General features: G+C 37.4%; 1 protein-coding gene across 9 annotated transcripts in view; it reads right to left on the reverse strand.

The window, feature by feature from the left end:
- LOC117406148 (inositol polyphosphate-4-phosphatase type I A) overlaps positions 1 to 14,360 on the reverse strand; it is a 67,032-nt gene extending 52,672 nt beyond the window's left edge. For 8 of the 9 annotated variants that reach the window (XM_034010018.3, XM_059030221.1, XM_059030223.1 and 5 more), the window contains exon 1: positions 14,206 to 14,360. The gene's annotated coding sequence lies outside the window, so the exon portion shown is untranslated. Of the gene's footprint in view, positions 1 to 4,714; positions 4,845 to 14,205 lie in introns of those variants that run through there. The other variant, XM_059030219.1, reaches the window with a different exon arrangement.
- Positions 14,361 to 22,567: the final 8,207 nt, after the last annotated feature.

A 22,567-nucleotide genomic window follows, 5' to 3' on the forward strand; every position in this document is an offset into this window, starting at 1 on the left:
GCATTTCCTGGTCTAACGTCACCACAAGCATATCCGTGACAATGCTTTATCATACCTCTCTGTGCTTTACAACGCTTACCTTGACTTTACCATGCTTTATTACACTTTGCTATGGTAGTGTTCTAGGTAAAAAAACTATTACAGTGATTAAAGTGGTTGTAGCATGTCATACACTTCCATTCGCTACTGTTTTTAGTTCCTATACATACACTAAAACCTGTCTAATCCATTCCCTCTACATTCCGGCATTATTTTTGGGTCTCAGACAAATCATTATTGGAATTAATAGTGTGATACGGTATATTCTGAAAAAGTCTTTGCTGCCTAAAATCAATGTAAATCTGTGCAATCCAGCACCAGGTCATGTAATTTTTCTTTTTCAAGTTTAAAACTAGTATACAACGCTGCATATCTACTCAGGTGTGCTGCTGGCATCATTCTGAATTGTGCGGTTGTTGATAAATGTCTAAATGTCCACACAATGAGCTATCTTTTGAAAGAAAATGTGCGCTTATCAAAAAAAATGTAACATTTACCAAAAGAGCTCAGTGAAAAATTCAAAATGGCAAGGCAAACCATTTCATACAATCTGAAAAGAAAAGATGCCTACTTAAAAGCAACATGGAGAAAACCTGAATGACAGAAGAAAGCACCTGAATCCCTCATGCAGGTACAGTACTAACAAGTGACGGTCATTATATGGGAATGGTGTATACAGGCTTGTCCAAACAACAGGTAAAGATTTTGTTGAGCCATACGCAAACTTGTATGTAAAAGACAGATATCTCCTTATATCCCCCGTTGTTCTCTAGATATACGTAAAATGTAAGTGTGACTTAAGTAAAGGCAGACAAACAGACACCTACTTTTAGCCATAGATTATCGTATGCATGGCCAGTACATTTCCCCAGTGGCCGATGATAACTTATTGTAGGCTTTTCAATATGTGATGTTATGTTCATGTTATTTAAAATTAGCTTCTAAATCATTTGAAGAATCTCAAAGTTAGATTTTTATCTCTAAGCTCAAATGATGTACTGCTGACAGAAATAGACCACGATTATACTGCCCAAAAAAGGAAAATTACAATATTTTGACTACTAATTCTTGGCAACCATACTAAGCTGTGAGCCTCTGCAGCCAAGTTATGCCGTTCAGTTTTATGCTCTTGTTAGGTAAAACCGAATAAGTGAAGGAGGTGGTTGAAATGAAAGACAATTAAAATTATGTCTTACACGCCACAGAATGCATTCAGTCATTATGACAGTGGTGCTCTGCAGTTACCGTAAGTCATTTCTGGTTTTAGGTTTGGATTCAAGCAGTTCTCAGGATTTCTCAACGCATCTGACCTGCAGTACTTTTGTACATTACCAGAAGGAACCAGTCAACTTACTTTTCAGAAGGTCAAAAAAAATAAAAGCTGCAATTAACACTGTTTTTGTTGATTTGCAAAAAGTCAGAAAATGTCTAAAAATAAAAAAATAAACCACTGAAAACTGAATCCTACATATTATATATTGTAAAATGTGTTTTATTATACAAAGTTTTAAAAAATGTAGCCCTTTGGACAAAAAAATAAAATAAAATGAATATGGCATGTTTTTATCAATTATAAAGAAAATTTGATTTTAGACATTACCGGTAGATTTTCTGTAAATTTAGAAAGAAAGGATTTCTTAATATAGTAGATTTTAAAGAATTTACAAAAGAAGCTAAACAATGTGCATTATATTGATAAAACAAACGGGTACATAAGGGCATTCTTCAGCTGTATTTAGCTTATGTATTTGTCTTGTATTTAACAAGTTTGATATTTGTATCTAAAGAATGATCAAAAGTTATAGTTAGCCCAAAAAAAACAGGAGACACACTGGCAACTGCCTCGTTTCAGAACATTATACAATACAGAGGATTTCCAGATGGTCAAATAAAGTGACTTGGAATACTGAAATGGATCAACTGATTTGAATAACTTAAATTGCAAACAACTTGTTCTAGACTACACTGCAGTATTAGCTTACGTACTGTATTCTGAAATATATGACTCTTGTTTATAATTCTGACTAAACCTTTTGATCAAGCATTTTTTTTTTTACCAATCCCCTTTCCACTGGAACAAATGCGATTGCATAAATTATTATTTTAACACTAGAACTGCCGGATTTTCGAACTACCTAGAACCGCCACGTGGGTCACTTTGACCCATACATTTTTAAACTGCTTCGTTATGAAAATGTAAGACATACTATTGGATACAATTGAAAAGGTTTATTCATGAACATCATATCTAACATTTGCATTGCAGAAACACCATATTTAAATGGACAATTAAACATAAAAGGCTTTATTTTTAAAATGAGCGCATATACAGCACGACTACAAACAGTGAAAAAATATAATAAAATACAAATTTCAAAAGAAACGGGTATGTACATATACCCGTGTACAGGTGTAAACGGGTATATGTACACGCAAAACTAAAACCGAAAACATTGTTTCTAATACTAGATAAAAAATAAAATATAACACTACTTCCGGTATGACAGCTGCATTGTACTCTACGGAGGAGCGTACGCTTCTGCCAGCTGACTGCCTGCATCCTGGAGCTGTGTTGAATGTAAACAGAGATGCAGTTCCATTGAACACTATTGTGTAAACACGTGTAACCTGGTACACACAAACCTGTAAAACCAAAATGTTTTTTTTTTTTCTAATAGTAATATAAAAAAAGAATATATAACATACGTTTCATATTAGGCACATTAGTTGTTATCCTACCTGTCATTTCAATTTGCTGTATGCATCCAAGTGCAGCTTGCCATATTCCAATCAAAATGACTACTTTCAATATTAAATATTTCCTACTGATATATTCCCAGTTGCATTTGTCGAACAAAACAAAGGACTGTTGTCTCCCAGGTACATTGAAAAATAAGCAACTAGGCTTTCACTGAGTTGGCATCTTGACAAATCCACAATCACAGCAATCTCTGTCTCATAGTCAGTTTACAAACAAAGGCTTAAAATAAAAAATTACTGTATGTATTGACAAGCATTTATAATGATGAACATGAAGTTCAGGTAAGGAGTAAAGCACAGAAAAGGTCGCAGAAATGTAAACAAGCTTCTCATCTATTGTAAATTTATCGAAAACCACAACAAGGGACAACATCAAGCATTACTCTGCTGGATTACGACACATTTCATTTGAATGGAAGATCAAGTTTGTACATACTTTATTAAGATGAAGCTGAGAAACTGCTTTGATTTGGAAAGGAAACTGTTGACATGCAGGCTAGGTTTGGGCGACTATATGTTATCTATATGTATATGGTTCATATATACATACCCAGCACTAAAATATAAAAGCTGCATGTTGTGCCTCGACTGAAAGATCTACTTTAATGTTTCTTTTCATTGTTAACATCCTGACAACTTTTTACACATATAACTTTAAAAATGGCCGCTCTAGTGAAAGATTGTATAATAGTTATTATACAAATCAAAAGATAGAATTTTGCATTACATTTAAGGTGTAATTTTATAGTATTCACACACTGTCAAACGGTTTCTGTTACCAGAGGGGAAAAAAAAGAAATAAAAACATCTGACAGTGCGTGAATGCCACCTGACGAACCTTCGAAGGTTTAGAACTACCTTTCAATTCTTGGCTAGCAAACAAACCTTTGAACACAGCCCTACAAGCCCTACTTCTTGTCGTGTGAAAATCCATATATACCGAGCATCAAAAGAAACTTATCACTATTATAACACATTTATTTTCGAAACAAAATAAAGTATATAAATGATGGACACTGACGAAATGTCTTTGGTTTCTTTTAAATCACTCGATCATTCATCCTTGATTGCACGCTGGATATGGAGCGATTTCAGCTGTTGAATTGCAAGCTTGAATAAAAGCAATAAAGAAAATCACAGGAAAAAAAAAACAAATAACAATATGCCACGTCTGTCAAGAGAGCAGAGCCTTCATGCAATCGGCATGTTGGAGGCTGGACTAGGGCAGCGTACTGTGGCTCGCCGTCTTGGGTGCTCACAGCCAGCAATTTCAAAACTTGCCAAATCCGGTATAACCAGACACACTCTGCGAACTGCGAGACCAAGAGTCACAACACCTGCCCAAGATCGACAGATCATTTTGCAGCATCTTGTTAAATCAGCACAATAAAAAAATCACTGCATCTGCTCTAAAACAGAGTTTGTAATTATTCGATCACATTTAGTGAATTTTATCCAAATATAAGTAATACGTTTCTTTTGATGCTAAGTATATATTGTATATGCTCGCTGTGTGTGCATATTTATTTCCAAAAGCTTTACCATATCTATATTATGAGAGTGCTGCAGTGTACAGTGATAACTGAGAGGCACACTTTGCCAAGTACGTAGCCCCTGAAAGCTCTGCTTCATGTACAGCACAGATTGAGAACAGCCTCTTTGAATCTCAAAGGCCCTCCTAACATGGCTTTCTTTACCATTACATAATCTATGATGCACCAGAGCGTCTTCATTTCTATCATACTGTATTGTATTTCATCCTTTCTTCAGCAGGCATGCCTCTGTGGAGGGATACAAAACAGATAATAGAGCAGCAGCAGATACACAGAGAAGGGCTTTCTGTCAAAACAAACCTGCAACCGATCGCTATTAGATCAAGCTTCCCTTACTGTCCATAGAATATATGTATTCTTACCTCATGTTTTTAAGCAGCAAAGCAAACGCTGGAGTCCAAAAAGGCCACAGCTGTAAAATCTAGCAACGCTTCCTGCAGTAGCAGCAGATAATCAATATGAGCCTGTTACTGCTCCAGCCAATGCTCTTCCAAGGCTCATGAAACTGCTGTCAGTGTGTGACTAAGAGTCAGTGAGTCACAGCAGAAGCATACACGCAGGAGGAGTTTCACCACATCAGATCCAAGGCTCATGGAACTGCTGTCAGTGTGTGACTAAGAGTCAGTGAGTCACAGCAGAAGCACACATGCAGAAGGAGTTTCACCACATCAGACAGAGTTTTTAGCTTTCATTAACTAGGGGTGTGCTTTTGTTACATTTTTATGAATGTTTAAATGGAATGCAGGTGTCCACATTTAAACCACATCTACATACACACACACTCTTTATATTAAATTCTGATGTACACCGACAGCCCTGGTTAGTAATTTCTAATCAAAGAAACCCTAAATAAGCAAATAATGTTTTAACATCAAAAAGACTCACCTACAAAGTTTTAATAATAATAATAATAATAATAATAATAATAATAATAATAATAATAATAATAAATTAACATGTACACACCAAAGTATATATTGAAATTAGGGCTGTGACTCAAGTCAAATTTTTGATCAGTTAATTATTAGGTCATTAACCGGTAGATTAAAATGGGTAGTTTCATCCATGCACAGTTTTAATAAAAGTAACAATCCTATAGTGGCTGTCCTGCAAGTAATGCTAAAAAATCAATAGAATCTAAAAAAAAAAAAAAAGCCCAATGGGAATTTGATATTTTTAAAAGCATTTGTTTTATTATTTTTATCTTAGTAAATGTCTCTCTTTGTATTTGTACTGCACTATTGACATAATACCCTACTGTGTTGACAAATTACATAGCTATCAAGGACATATTTTTTCTTTTTAAACAAATGATTTGTGTAAAAGTATACTGGTAAATTAAAGCCTATACATAATTTATTTACACTTATGCATTCTCTGAATTAATACTGAAAAATAAAACCCTTCCTTTTAATATCATGTTATACGTATACGGATGTAAAGGCCGATTTGCTTTTTACTGCAAATCAGCAACTCCATCCACAGTAATTTCTGAATGTTTTCATTTCAAATGATGAAGCATTGAACTTGCGTTTTTGCGATACGGCAGTTTTGTTTGGCATAACCGTGGTGTGTAAATAATTTTGTCTGGTTCCTCAAAATAATTCAAAACGTGGCTTCTCCTCATTCCTTTGTTTGGAGATGCCATTTTAGGCTCTCTCCAGTAGAATGTGGTTCCATGTTGTTGTTATATTGGGGCTCCAGTAGCTAATCCACCCAGTTCTCTGGAACTGCGTTATGTCTTGCTGATGTTAAGCCCGTATTCATCTTTTTGAATACATTTGTGGAACCAACAGGTTTTTTTATTTCATATTTTCATTCCTCAAAAACAAATCTTCCTCAATGAATTAGATTTAAGAGATTTCAACTCTAGATGGCCTGGTGCCCATCGGTAGCCCACAGCAATAATAAGGCCACTTGCAACAAACTCCCAGCTAGGCAAATTGAATACATTTTGGGGGTACAAACGTGACTTTTTATCCTTGGTAGGTACCCATGTGTGACAGTGTGAAAGCCCTGCTGGTGCACTGGTGTGTATTGGTATGGGGACTAGTAGGTTGGCAGGAAAGGTGGTTACATTTCTCCCTGTCAAAACAGGTGGGAATGTGGCTGGAGCCACAGGTGTATAAAATACTTATTCACGGGTGATGATTAAAATTAATGTCGGTGTTCACGGTGAAGGTTTGTCCCGTCTGTTTGTTTACGTTTCGTGACTTTTGTAGAACCTTTTGTTTTGGTCCTTGTGCCATTTTGTTTTGTTAAATGTGTTTTTGTTAGTATTTCTACTGTGTTATTTTTGTTTATTTGGTTGAATAAAAGAGCACATTAGCGCATTTAACCATGCAGCTTTCTGTGACCGAGTCTCTGTCCCTGCAAATACCATCTGGGCTAGGAGGCTACCGTGCCACACCATGATTAGGGCTACTGATTTTCCACGATTGCGGAATCACTGACGGAATCGCGGAATTATGTATTGGGAACGGAACTGGCATTTTAGGAATGGAATTCTGCTTTGCAACTGCACCTTTAAAAAAAAACAAATAAAAAATAATGGATTGCTTTGAAACTACACTACCCAGAAGCCCAGCGATGACGCTTGTATAAAACATTTTTGTATGTTTACTTGGATCACTGGATAATGAGAAAACAGGTGGTTTTGTGAGCGTTACGCTGATTCGACTGTCTGGGTGCGTTCACAGAGATCATTCTGTGCAGATTTTATGCAGAATCTGACCAATTTAGCCAATGGCTGCGTTCACGATTATTCTTGGAAGATCATTGGCTAAATTGGTCAGATTCTGCACAGAATCTGCGCAGAATGATCTCTGTCAAAACACCCTCTGTCTCTGTTGTGGCACTGCCTGTGTGCTGTGTGAGTCGAGTTATTAAAAAAGCAACTAGTTGTTTTGTGAGAGTTATATTCTGAATTTTGGAGTTGTATATACAGAAAAGTACCTGAAAAAAACAATCGTCAATCCCCCCCGATTAAAAAATCTTAATTGAATTTATGTATTCATTTATTTAGTTATTATCGCAAATCCGTTACTCCATCACCCGCTCAACACAAGGAAACGGCACGGTGGTTGAAACCTTTAGTTTTATAAGTTATTATTTCTAATTTATCATTAACTCTTTAATAATACTACGTATTACGTTTTTTTTTTTTACTCGTGTTGCTATAACATGGCTCTCTCCACTCTAGCTACTGTAGTAAGAACAGAAAATGGTGAAAATTGTAGATTCAACAATGAGTGAACCAATAAATACTTATTTATTTTACCAACTGTACCGAAGGCAAAGCCAATGTGTTATTGTACAAAGAATGTGTCAGTAGTTAAGGAATACAATATGAAAAGGCATTTTGAAACCGAACAAGGAGCTTTTGGAAATACATATCCAGAGGGCACAGTAGTTAGAAGCGCTGATCTCTTCTTAACAGTTATACTATTAATTTGTCACATACATTTTTAAAATGTTTGCAATGATACTCCGTTAAATTCTCACACTGTTCTATTATTAAATATGGTAAACTGTGTAAGTCGTGTTCAATATATAAAATACTCTGGCCCGCTTACTCCTAACTTTTTTCCAATCTGACCCCCTTAAATAAAAAATAAAAAAAAAACTAGTTGAACAGCCCTGCTCTAACTAAGACAACTCTATCTGTCCAGGGTATACGAGAAACACATGCAAGCAGTTTTACAGCAAGCACAGCATAAACCAGTCTGCGTTGTTGCAGATGAAACTACAGATGGGAGAGGTAAGTGTCCTGAACATTGTATTTCATTTGTAATTTTATGAAAATTGTATATTTTTGTAATAATGGCGCTTTAATAATGGCGTTTTTGACTAGTCTGTAATGCCAGCAGTAAGCTGTTTTTTCAAAGCACCTTTATTTGTTGACTGACCTACAGTACATTGTTACTAGTGGACTGCTTTAAGAAAGATTTTTCCTGAAAACTTCAGTATCTCAGGGATTTAAATAAAAATAAATAAATAAATAATTCAATAGATTTTTAATGTAAAAATGTTATTTATGTTACAATTACATTGTTAATTCTTAATAAATTGGTTAAAACGGAAAAAAACGGAATTGGTCATTTTGAAAAAACGGAATTTGCCATTCCCAAGAATGGAAAATCAGGAGCCCTACATGACAGATGCTACTTAAGGCTAGTGTACAGTGTATTGCATCTCATAGCTAAGGAACAGAAAGGTCTAAGATTAAAGCAATGGGCTATCCGAGCACCAAACACAAAGATAACAAAAGTGTAAAGAATGAAAAAAATATCCTGGCTTATAAAACAACCAACCTATAAAAGCACTAACACTTTATGAGTCAAATGGCAATAATCTGAAATGTTGAATACATAAAAGAACCTTGCCATGGCTCTGCTTCCAGCAGATCTCAGATAATAAAGGATTGCTTGCCACGGCCTTTACAATAGTAGAAAGTTGCATGGATTTACACAAACAGGAGTTTCAGTGGTGAAGTCTCGTAAGCTTCGGCTTCCGGACATGTTTCCATGCATTTCCTATAGCGCGTGGAATGTGCGTGCTGCGTCACAGAAATCCTGACGGTGGAGAGACAGAGAGAGAGTATCAACTTTCTAAGCTTCGTGGAAGCCCGGCCATAGTTACTAATGTGTGCTAATCAATACAATTACTCATTGACGTACATGGATGGAAAGGTAGTTTAAAACCAATTACAACCGATACATTCTGACAGCATCAGCTAAAAGTCTGTCCGAGTTTTTTACGTTTTACCTTTAAAGCGAATGATCTCAGCTGTCAGACCAGCTTGATAGAAACTGAAGTAGGCATGGGTTCCACCACTAGTATTATATTTCTTTACCACAAAATTTGATTCAAAATGTCTTGTCTGGCTGGCTAGAGATTCAATATTTTTTATGTCTGCATTACACAAACAGTTGCACATTCAGCAGCTATGAAACAAAACAAAAGGAGGAGACAGGAATACATTAGCTGTAGAGACTCCTGTTGTGTTCAACAGCCTGGCTTCCATTCACTAACAAATCACCAGGTTTGCTTCATTAAATGTTGCTTTTTGACAGCTCCAGCCATTTACTACACATGGAAAGCAAGACATAGGATTCCCATCCAACATTAATTTAGTAGAAAATTACAAGGTTCCTGACATTCTTTGGAAGCTACAGAGTGTGGCCAATTTACTAGACAAAGCCTATACAATGAATGCACAATATACAGTGAATTCAAATACACACTCAAACAGTTGCTTTGTACTGTAGATAACCTGTCCAGGTGAATGTATTGGCCTGTAACATTTGTTACAATTTTAGGATTACAAAGGTGATCCTCACTTTAATAATGACAGCATCATGACTGCCTTTATTAGTAACATCTAGTTAGAATCCGAACGAGCCTGCAACAAAAAACTACAGAACTTTAAACCAGGCATTTATCTGTAGCAAAAATATTCATGGTTTTGCATTTCGTAACATCAAACCAAAGGTTCTGCTTCCACTGTGGTAGTTCTGCCGTGTCTCCAAGGGTTAATGGATAATTGAATCTTGTTATATGCAGTAATAAAGTAAGCACCCACACCCCCATCCAATCGTTACAGGTGTTTCCTATGTACGTGTGTGACATCCAGCTGTATCCTATCTGCGTGTCTATTTGTTTTTTTAAAAAAGAAGATGCTGTTTTTAGGATAACTGCAGTGTTTTAAATGTTGTAACCTTATTAATGTTGTAAATGATAATGAACACACTCATAGGAAGGTGGTGAAGCCGTCACATGCTCTCAGCTTGGCAGTTATGGTCTTTTAGTCAAGACATCATAAAACTCATTTACTTGTTCTCTCTTGCTTTCCATGCTCTTTAAGCCTGATATCTGCTATTAGCTGCTGTGTTGCTGCTACTATTTCCTCTATTATGCTACTTTATCATTTATTATGCATTTTTCACTGTATTTAATGTATTATGTATTGGTTTTTATATACTGTATTTCATGTATTATGCTTTATTCACTGTATTGTATTAAGTATTTTTTTTTACTGTATATCATGCATTTCTTTGTATTTAAAATATTCTGGATTTTCTTGTTGTTACTGCATCTTGTAAAGCGCTTTGTGATGGTGGTCCACTATGAAAGGCGCTATATAAAATAAAGATTGATTGATTGTTGTGTGTACAGTATGATTTGCTAAATAAACGATTGTAGATCTATTGAGCATCACTCTACTATACTGTCAGTTTCAGGCAAGTTGAAGGCCCTGTTTTGAAGCAGTGGTCAAGCCATTAACTGCAGCTGTAGTTGTTACTGTGTGGAGTAGTGGTTAGGGCTCTGGACTCTTGACCGGAGGGTTGTGGGTTCAATCCCCAGTGGGGGACACTGCTGTTGTACCCTTGAGCAAGGTACTTTACCTAGATTGCTCCAGTAAAAAAACCCAACTGTAAAAATGGGTAATTGTATGTAAAATAATGTGATATCTGTATAATGTGAAATAATGTATAATGTGATATCTTGTAACAATTGTAAGTCTGCTAAGAAATAAAAATAATAATAATAATAATAATAATAAACAAACTCCTCCTGAATATTACCTCTGACACAATCTCATTAACAATGGCAGCATGGTCAGACAGGCATCTCATTATTTCATTTCTACAGACACTTTAATTAACTGATGCATTTACGTTTTCATAGCAGTGTTGTGGTGATGATGCTTCTTATCTGCCCAATACACAATTTTATTTCAAGTACAGAATTTTGTATCATTGAAAAACAGGGGGGTCCCCACAAATAGTAAGATGACAGACATTGGGTGTTCTGCCAAATGGGGTATGTGGCATTTGATGCCCGTTTTTATACCAGAACCAGACCTCTTGCTTCATCCATAACTATTGAAACCTCAAAAATGTTAAATTTAGAAATAGTAAAATTAATTGAATGACAAACATTTTAATTTCAATGTCTTACTAAATACTGTATCTTTCTATCTCTAAACAGTCTTCTCCTCAAATATGTGCACTTTTTTTTTTTCCTGAATATATTCTTATTAAATAATAATAACTTAATTATAAAGCAGAAGGACTGCGTTGGACAGTTATTCTTCAGTCAAAAAAAAAAAAAGTATAATATATATATATATATATATATATATATATATATATATATATATATATATATATATATATATATATATATATATATATATATATATATATATATATATATATATATTGCAATGGTGACTGCATAACCAGCTGACTGGCCAACAAATGACAAAATCCACAATGTATGTGGTCATGTGACATCTTATGAAATCGACTAGGTCTACATGTATATAAGATGTGCGTGAGATGGGATATTGAGCAACAAAAATGGGTAAGCAGAAGGATTCAAATTAGTTGCTCAGAATGCATTTAACTGATGCTTGCATAACCACGACTCACTTTTTTTAGCTGAACATTATGAAATATAGAAGATTGCATCTGGTGCATTCCTGTTTGTCTGTGGGTGCAAACACTTGAACATGAAGACTGAGCTGCATTTGTTGTGAAGTGTTTATCTGCGTAAGACTATTCGAAAATAGAGCGCACTTGTTAAAGCTCAGCTTGTTCTCAACAACTGACTGTTCTCTGTGAAAGATCAGAAAATGAGCTCTCTTACAGTACCTCTCCAATGAGCTTTTCTTTAGTATTCAATGTTAAAAACACACACTACTCGTTTGCATTACAGGGTCTGCTTTTTGTTCTTGGCAAGAGCTGTAACATGTTTTTTTGTGTACAGATTTGAGTGATTTTAGCTATTGCTAAAACTACAAAACTCTTTTATTGAACAATTTTCTCTTTCAAAAATCAATAGGTTAGTAGAACATGCAGATTACATTAAAATCAACTTGTTTCATAAGATATGATGTGCCAAAGAAAAAGTTAAATGGGAAGCAACCTGGGATTACATCTGAACTGCTAATCTTGTACAGCACAATGTCACATATCCGACCCCCTGTGGACTGGGGTATAGGCGGATATGTGAAAAAGTCGGATTTGCGAACATCTATAGAAATAGCATTTATGCATCCATAAATAGGTTAGTGAACAAAAACAATATCTTAATACTTCTGTCACGGTACTTTGAGCTCTCTTTCTTGATATTGCCAACAGCCAATAAGCAGCTCGGTTTGAATATTGCGTCGGCTATTTTAAACAAGCGGCCGGTAAGCATTGCATTTATGAAGCTTGCTTTGTTTAATTCAAATGCATTTAAAAGCTACAACAACACGCTGCCAATATCTGCAAGAGTGCGCTCCAAACAGTTGCTGGCAAGGGTTCTGTTTTCTGAATTGAACATATGCCCACAGTTATGGTATTTCAGAATTACATGCAATCTTGTATAACAGTATTGCTTTGTACTGTAACACTATTAGCGCTATGAGATAGAAGCCCACTGGTGTATCATTTCTACCCAACTTATGCTCTTTACCTATTCACTTATACACAAATCAATGAGTCCAGTCACATCTATCCCCTGCTGAATTAGAGATTTTCTTGAAAGAGTGCATCACCACTGTAAGGGTTCTTTTATGAATCCTCACAATAACTCAATAAGCTGTGGTAAGGAATGTTGAAACTAACTTTTATCACAATTAGATAAGCGGTCCTGCAAGTCCAGTACGGATGTATAAACAGGCAGGTCCCTCCATACTGTAAACCCCCCGATTCTGATACTCCTTATTACTTGGGGTAAAAAGCACCATCTTTACTGCTGTCTTGGCGATTTGCTGTCCCGGATACATTCCAGCAGCAGTATACATAGCTGTGAAGCACAGCATGTACAAGCTAACTAATAACCACTGAAATCATCACCACCAACTTTCTCAAAAAAACACACGTAGGCAGCGAGTAAAATTAACCTAACACCTAATTAACAAATTAACCTAAAACCTGATAGCATATCCTTTAGCTGCGTCCCCTAATGTAACCCTTCAAGGTGTATGGGTCTTGCATATTTTCAGTGCCAGTTTAGATCTTGTTTTCCCCGGAGGTCTTTGTAATTGCACAGAAACACAGTTCCAGGAATAGAACCAGGTTTTCAAAACTATAAAGCTTGAAGAATATATGTTATAGAACTCTCCATATCCAGTACAGTTTGGGGTAATAGAGTTCTTGGAATCTGTGTCAGTTATTGAAAAGTGCTGTGAACAGATTAATCCAGTACACTATTGCTTAGGGAGATATTCTTAGCAATTAACTTTCCTGTATCTGGTCAGTTTCACATTAATTTCCCACTGAGCTGCAAAATTATTATACAGTACCCAGCATGTACTGTGACAAAGTGACACTTTCACAATATGCATACATTTCAATCTGAGCATCCTTGGCTCAACAGAGCACGACTCCTAAAATCCATGCCTTCTAACACATTCTAGTTTGTTGTCTTAATAACGGTGGCCAGTATAACATAATTACACTTCAATTCTCGCAGTTTCGTTTTTACAGTCTTAGTTAAATTATTATGGTAATATTGTTTCCATGGACTATTACTGTTTAAAATGGGCATTGCAGTAAAATACACGGCTATGCATAGCTGTTCTACACACTTCCTCTTTTGTTCAAGTGAAAGCAACTAAATGTGCAATACTTTGTGACATTTCGCATTTCTGCATGTCGAAAAACAGTACACGCATCGAATTGTGTAATTACAAAATAACGGCTGACCCCAACCCCACATACTGCTCGTTGCCGTGCCAAAGTAAACAAAGCAAGCAGATAATAACAACAACGTTTTTCAATATCAATTCTGCTAAAAAAAAAAAAAAAAAGAACTACAAGGCAATTAGACTGTATATCGAGAGAGCTATACTTACATTAAGATGCATGAAACGGTCCTTACTGGTTGATGATGTTCAGTGCATTTATTTAATTAAACGTCATTCTTCCTTTTTTCCGATTCCTTGTCTGCCTCTCTCTGCAGTAACCTCAGTCTGTCCCGCCCTTCTCTGACAGCCTCTTTGACGTAATTTGCTGTCACTTTATACCTCCCACTTTCTTCTAGAATTGAACGCAAGCAGAAGGGACGCGGGGCATCACACCACACCGTGGTGACTATTGGTAGTACATCAATATGCGAAAACTATATTTCATTTCAAGGTTCAGTAAAGAGGAGCTTCACAGAAACGAGTTTATTTTTTGATTAAAGAATCTCAACTAGAGCTTCAAGTGAAAGCCAATCCTGTTATGAATTATTATTTTGTAACATGTTTACAGTGAGTCCATGTCTTCTGGCAAATCCAATGTATAAATTCATCTAAAAAAATATTCAAGAGAAGCACATTCTATTGCTTGTGGTACATGTTTGGCAGTCATTTTTTTTTTAAATAAGTGGTCAAGTATGGTTGTGCATTTCAAAAGCAAATTACCTGGGCCTGTAAAATGTGGTAGAAGGTTTCCTGTACTGAGTGGCTCACGCCTACATTGCAGTATATGTGACGTTTCCTCTGTGATCACAACACGTCATTTCTTCATGGACGATGAAGGTAAAAATAAAGCAAAGCCTGTTCTCCAGTTTTTTTTGTGTTTGTTTGTTTTTTTCCTAAACTTTATTTGTACTCCCACAGATTCACAAGACTGTTGGTTTGAAAGGCATTTAAAGAGTAAGTAGCGGGGTTCCGGGAAAATATAGCGTTACACATCCCCCTGTGTTGCTACAACTGTTTAAATAATGTACCTGTCATTTTTCTTTTCATAACAACCTTTTACACTTATAACCTTAGTCTGTTTCAAAGCTCTTTTTAAAATGTCTGCTCTGGTGCACTGATAGTGTAAGGATTACTGGCCACACTGTCAAACAGGTAACACAACAATAATGATGTGGTTCGGAACAGAAAAGCCAGAGCACTTGTTATTTTATTTATTTATTTATCTATTTATTATCGCTCTTCCTGCAGTGATTTAGAGGACAAATCTCAAACTCCAGTGCACTAGAGCGGGCATTTTGAAGAGCTTTGAAACAGATTTTAAAAGTGTAAAATGTAAGAAAACAAGGCCTGCTATTTTCTTAATATCTATTGAGACCTGAGAGTAAAAAGACCAGACATGACAAACAATATCAAATCACAGTAATCGGGTATTATTATTAACATACAGTTATAATGATACAGAGAAATTCACTACTACTAGACTTTATGAACTACCCCTGATACAGAGTAACAGATAAACTAAATGCAATTTCCAACTGTCTTCACATTGTAAGGCACACATGTAACCCAAAGCCCCACCCCACAATAGATACATTTTCCAGCCACACCCTCTGTTCGCACATTCCCCTAAAGAATATACAGCTGCAGAATGAAGGCTCCCACAACGTAGCTCCCACAGGTTAGCTCACACAGGGTAGCGCTGCGTGTGCAACTCGTAATTTATATAGTGCTTCATTCACCATTAACACACCTACCACATGACCATAATACCCCACTAACCTTAGGTTTAGGGATAGGTTATTGTTATTTTCAAACTTTGTTTGAGTACCTACATTTTCACCCTTATCATGTGATCGGGCTGCACGCGCAGCACTACCCTGTGTGAGCTGCCTGTGAGAGCTACGCTGTGCGAGTCTGCGTTCTGCAGCAATACCCCTCTCCATTCCTCAGACAGTCAGGTCAGGAGAGGGAGAGGGAGAGGGAGGGATGGAGAGAGAGAGAGAGAGAGAGAGAAAGTAAGGATGGAAAATAAGACTCCGATTGCATAGCACTTTCAACCATTCCTAGCAACCATTACATGTATAGAACTAATTCAGTTATCAGCAAGAAATCATTAGTCAATTAAATGATTATTAAAAGTATATTACAAATACTAATTGTTAAAAGTACCAGATGTTACATAAAAGTATGGAATTTGCAGGATGAGTTAAAAATAAATTAATAAATAAAACAGTAATCTACCATCTCACTGGATTTTCCAACAAGGAAGTAATAGGACCTCACATAGCTTTACACAAAGTGAAAAAAACAGCAAATAAGAAGCTCTTCAGTGACCACGTAATTGTTCATTTTTATCTGTATAATTTATGTGATGAAAATGAGTGCAGTCAGTTTTTCTGACCACCCTACTGTGCACTCTACCACCTTCAATTGGTAATTTTAGAAAGAATTTGGTATATTTTTGATATGCCAGTGACATTGTTGGACTGCAGATTTAATGAGGACATTAGTGAAGGACACACAGAAAATAATTGATAAGATAATTAATTTTTTGGCCTTTAGGAGATCTTTTTAATTAAATCAGCAAATCCTCAGTTGAATGTGTTGTATGAAACTAAGGAAATTGACCTCATAATGTTTTAGTTATTAAAGAGAAAAAATTGCTAGAAAAAAAGAAACTTATTTCAGCCAGAACTATTTCACACAAGGTAAAAACATAATGATATACATATAATTAGAATGCTTTTGGTCTAGTGAATTGAGAATTGGAACAGATTTTAACTGATCTCTTACTGCTCATCACCTAGACAAACTGATTCATTTTGGGGTGTAGATGACAGCTGACCTTACACTTTACAGTAGAGGGGTTTTCAATTGGATCTATTTTCTTGGACCAGCTTAACCAGCTCCTCAACATCTCAAAGTCTACTAAACCTTCACGACCATCTGAAAACCAGCAAACCACCAGCTTGGATGCTTACACCAATGATGGTCACTGCTGGAACAGGTGGGCATTGAATAGATGTGGCTATTTCAATAGAAAAGGGGTGTTCCTTAACAATGACCATACCCTCAGTACCTCAAATTGCATAACATTGGCCCTGTCCACACTATACCTTTAAACCGTATTAGTTGCCTTAAACCGGCTTAAAAGTACTAAATACAGTAAGCATCTACACCACACAACGTTTAATACTGTACTCGAGAACCGGACTTGAGACCACCTCAGGGGGTAGCCTCGAGTCCAGTTCTAAATTAGATCGCATCAGGTAGTGAGGTTTGTCAGAAGTCCATGGGCACTCCCCATAGACATGCCCAAAGTCCCCACACTCCTCACACACAGGAGCGCCTTCTGTCTTCAACTGGTGCTGCTGCTCCTCCACGCTCATTTGTTATTTTCATTGTTAACTTCCTGACAACTTTTTACACTTATAACTTTAAAATCTGTTTCAAAGCTCTGTTCAAAATGGCCGCTCTAGTGCACTGATAGCGTAAGGATTATTGCTCACATTGTCAAACAGGTAACACAGCAATAACGATCTATGATGTGGTACAGATCAGAAAAGCCAGAGTACTTGTTGTTATGTTTTGGTTTTTTTTTAGCGTTTTAATCGCTCTTCCTGCATTGATTTAGAAGACAGATCTCAAACCCCAGTGCACTAGAGCGGCCATTTTGAAAAGAGCTTTTAAAGAGACTTGCAAGTGTAAAAAGTTGTCCGGATGTTAACAATGAAAAGAAAAATTACAGGTACATTATTTAAACAGTTAGAGCAACACGTGGGGACGTGTCACGCTATATTTTTCGGAACCCTGCTACTTACTCTTTAATATCTCATGTTAGCATTAAAAATACTATAGCAAAATTGAAATTGTTTTACCTTAGAGTGCACCATGAGCTTTTCCATTACCCTTGGTAATAGACGAAGGAGGGTAACTACCAAGCAAAGAGCCCAGTCCTATAAATAAGAGCTTTTACCCTTGTACGTATGAAAACATCATAACTCCAAAATAACCAGTACAAACAGCAGACAGAACTGTCAGTCTCAAAATATAGGATTTATTGTCAGTCGGTATTGCTTAATAGCCTGCTAAATAGTTTCTGTCAATAGGTGGCAGCAGTAGCACTAGCATTACTTAGAAAGGCCTAGACAGACACGCCTCATATACTGTAGAAGTGCAACAAATGCATATTTAAAGTGGAACCACAAGGACAACATTGAAGAGCAGTTTTCTCCACCATTTTGGTGCCCAGATATTAAGAGTGCTACCTGTACTGGACATTAGGCACCTTTCTGAGGAAATATTGGACTCCATTAACCCAGGGCTGGCCCTCGGTTTCAATAAAGCATGATGGCACAGCATACAGGGAGAGTTGTAACACAGATATCTGTCTAAAAGCTTATTTCAAATTGTAAATATATTCCAACTTCTCAGAACTCCACAGTCTACAAAGAGTTGCACCATATTTTAAAAACATCTGCCGAATTGTGGTAGTAACAACTGAACTGTATTGAACCACAAACTTGTTTTTTAAACATGGTTATACAACCAGGACTTGAAATCATAATGTACGGTAATTAGACATCTTTACCTGTATTATTGCAATCCTGGTGTAGCAAATACAGAGACTATACATTGCAAGTGTCATAACTACACTATTTACCTCTACCTGTGAAACCAGGAGGTGTGCCAATCCCATCAAAGAAATGAGCTTCCAGGGAGCAAAGTGATTCTTATCATTATCAGAACAATGGTGCTAACCACTTTCAGGTAAAAGTACAGTTTCGGTCTTGATAAAAATGTTCATGTGATCTTTTTCAGTGTATGCAGTGTTCCCGAAATCTCAACGATAGTGGCACTAGCTAAAAGCATACATAGTGCTAACAAGAAACACAAGCTTCCTCCTTCAATGAAACCTGTTTGCCACTCAAATACAAAACACAGATAGAAATACAAATGATCCTGCTAATATTGCAGCACAGGTTATGTGGCATTTCAGCTTTCATAGAAACAAAGTCAGAACAATAATAACGTAACACGCATGAGAGACTGACTGACTTGAGAATTAGCATGTGCAGTCAATAAAGAATATGGTACTGGTTTTAAAAACATGTATTAACATACTGTATGTTACTTCATCATAATCTCTTATTCTACATTTTTGCAATAACTGAACATTTTACTTAACTATTTAAAAAAGAAAAGAAACAAGTCTGTTTCACTGCATTAAATACAGTTTTGTAGTCATGAAACATTTCTAGACTGTATTTGACTTCTTTAAAAGTCTAAAACAGTTTCACACATCAAAAACTGGTTTCAAATACCCTGAGCCATGAACTTGGACAGCCTAATGTTATTATAGGTAAGGTAATCCGAGACTAGTGTTAATCAGGGTCTGTGAATCAAGCTGATAAAACTTTCAATAACTAATAAGATACATCTTTTTCATTATTTTGTATATTTATGTTGTTTTTATATTAGATACATTACCAGTGTGTTTGTAACAATATATGTACCATGCTAGACCATATACCAGTGGGGGATAATTATGCACAGATAACTACATCCCTGTTATTCTGTCCTCTCACTCCCGTCTTCTGTCCTATCTCCGCCGCTGCTCCCCTAACCCCTCTGCCTCTCCCCCCCTCCTGTCTCTCTGCCCTCCTGCACTCTCTCTGGTGCCCTCTGGAGCTGTCACTCTTCTTCTAACAAAGATGATTTCATCTCTGTCTTTGCCTCCCACCTCTCTCTCAATTTCCTTACTCTCACTGAAACCTGGCTCTCCCCTGATAACACTGTAATTCCTGCTGCCCTGTCCTCTCTCTATGTCCTTTACCATACTCCACGTCTCACTGGACGGGGAGGTGGGGCTAGTCTTCTCCTCTCTCCCTTCTTACTCTTTTCTGTCCCCTCTGACCTCTCCTCACTCTCTGTTAACACCTTTTTATTTCACGCTATCCAACTAACCTCTCCCTGTCAACTCCTGCTAATTGTATTGCACCGTCCCCCTGGACCTCTCACTCACTTTCTCAATGAACTAGACAATCTCCTCTCCTCCCTCCCTTCTCTGTCTACCCCAACTGTCCTGTCAGGCGATTTCAATATCCATCTCTCCAACCCCACCCACTGCCAGATTCCTTCCTCTCCATTCCTTTAACACCTCTCTCGCCATCCTCACAAAGCTGGCCATTAACTGGACCTCACCTTCTCCAGGGCCTGTTGCCCTTCCACCCTTCTGTCACCCCTCTGGACCGCTCTGATCACTATTTCATCTCTTTTTCTCTGTCTCTCCCCTCTCTCTCTACTCCACCTACCCCCAGTGTCACCTCACGCCGTAACCTCTGCTCTCTCTCCCCCTCTGTCCTTGCCTCCACTGCTCTCTCTCACCTCCCTCCTATCGACTCCTTCTCCCAACTCTCTGTAGACTCTGCTACCACCACCTTCTTCTCCTCCCTCATCTCCTCCCTCGACTCCCTCTGTCCCCTCACCTCCCGACCTGCCCACCCCTCCCCTCTCACACCATTTCTATGCTGATGATGCTCAGATCTTCCTCTCCTTCCCCACCTCTGACCCCACCATCCGGTCCCGTATCTCTACCTGTCTGTCTGCTATCTCCTCCTGGATGCACTCGCATCACCTCAAACTCAACCTCTTTAAATCTGACCTCCTTTTCTTCCCCTTCTCATCTTCCCCCTCCTCTGATTTCTCTATCTCCATTCCTCTGGAATCTACCATGCTCCCTCCCTCCTCCTCAGCCAAGAACCTTGGAGTAACCCTGGACCCCTCCTCTCCTACTCCTAGCACATCTCCACTCTAGCATGCACCTGCCGATTCCTGAGCAACATACAAAGAATCTGACCCTTCCTCACCAACTATCCACGCAACTCCTTGTCCAGGCCCTGGTACTCTCCCGCTTAGACTACTGCAACTCCCTCCTGGCTGGCCTCCCTGCGTCCGCCACCCGTCCGCTCCAGCTCACCCAGAACTCCGCTGCTCATCTGGTGTTCTCTCTGCCTCGCTTCTCCCACGCTACTCCACTGCTCCGCTCATGCCACTGGCCCCTGATTACCACTCACATCCAGTTCAAGACTCTTGTACTCACCTACCGATGCCTTGACCAGACTGCACCCAGCTACCTCCAGACCCTCATCTCTCCCTACACCCCAACCCGACCTCTCCGCTCTGTCTACAGTAGAAGACTGGCTGTACCTCCACTACGCTTCCCTGCTTCCAGAGCCCGCTCCTTCTCCACCCTCGCCCCGCAGTAGTGGAACGACCTTCCTACGGATGTCAGGACTGCCCAGTCCCTGACCACCTTCTGGCACCTCCTCAATACACATCTTCAGACAACACCTGTAAAACTCAAGTCTTACCTTTTGGACAATAAAGCACTCTGCCTTTAATGCACTTTAACTTGCACTTATCTGCTCCCTATTTTACTGTATTTAATCCTGCACTTAATCCAATCTGTAGTATTTTGTATTTCACTTGCACTCGTATCTAACCCATCAACACTGTTATCTGCTCTTGAACTGCCCCGATATCAAATCGTACTGTGTTTTGTATTTGCTCTTCTTATGACTGAAGTCATTGTATTTTGTATCTTGCTCTTAATTGTACTGTAATTCTTGATATGTATTTTTTGTATACAACTGTAAGTCTCCCTGGGTAAAGGTGTCTCCTAAGAAATAATAATAATAATAATAATAATAATAATAATAATAATAATAATAATAATAATAATAATAATAATAAATATTCAAAGAGGTACCAGATTTTGTTGTACCAAAAATCACAATTGAAAAGGGATGGTGCTCATTTGCATTTGCTGCTCCCAGAAGCACCAGGGACTTTTAAAAATGGTGTTCTGGATTTTGTAACTATTAAACTGTTAATGTTTTACTTCTTAGATGTGTTTTTTGTTTGGAAGAGCCCTAGGGCCATGGGAGATAAAAAAAAAAACAAAAAAAAAAAAACTTGGAATTTCATCTTTAAAACTTGAAATTTTAAAGTCGAAATTTCGCCTTTGAAAGACGAAATTTTGAGTTTTTAAAGGCAAAATCACACTACTTTATGCTTCAGTATAGAAACCTGGCCTTCCTCTTCTTGGAACCTACCTGCCAAAATAAGCATTCCCTTGGCGTTATTTGAATAGGGAGTTATTAATGCACATTCAAATCCTGTTATAGCCCAGAAAACAAAGGATAATTTAAAATATGATTTCCTGTTTTATCCACATACACTGTATAACTTGTATTAATATATTTTTACAGGAAACACCACATACATTTTCAATATTGGGTTAAAAAAAAATGTTAACTGTTTTTAAGCTTAAAGTAGTGCAGGGCAGATCGGTTGAAAGTATCAATATTACAATCCAAAACAGAGATCACTACGCTGTGTATATTATTAATTGTGTTAGGGATTACAACTACTGCTTGAACTAAACTGGGTGAATGTAAACAAACTGGGGGGTCAACAATGTACTTTCTGTGTACTTTTGAATATAGAAAGATGGATTAACTAACCA

This window comes from Acipenser ruthenus, chromosome 9 (genome assembly GCF_902713425.1).
Source record: "Acipenser ruthenus chromosome 9, fAciRut3.2 maternal haplotype, whole genome shotgun sequence".
NCBI lineage: Eukaryota > Metazoa > Chordata > Actinopteri > Acipenseriformes > Acipenseridae > Acipenser > Acipenser ruthenus.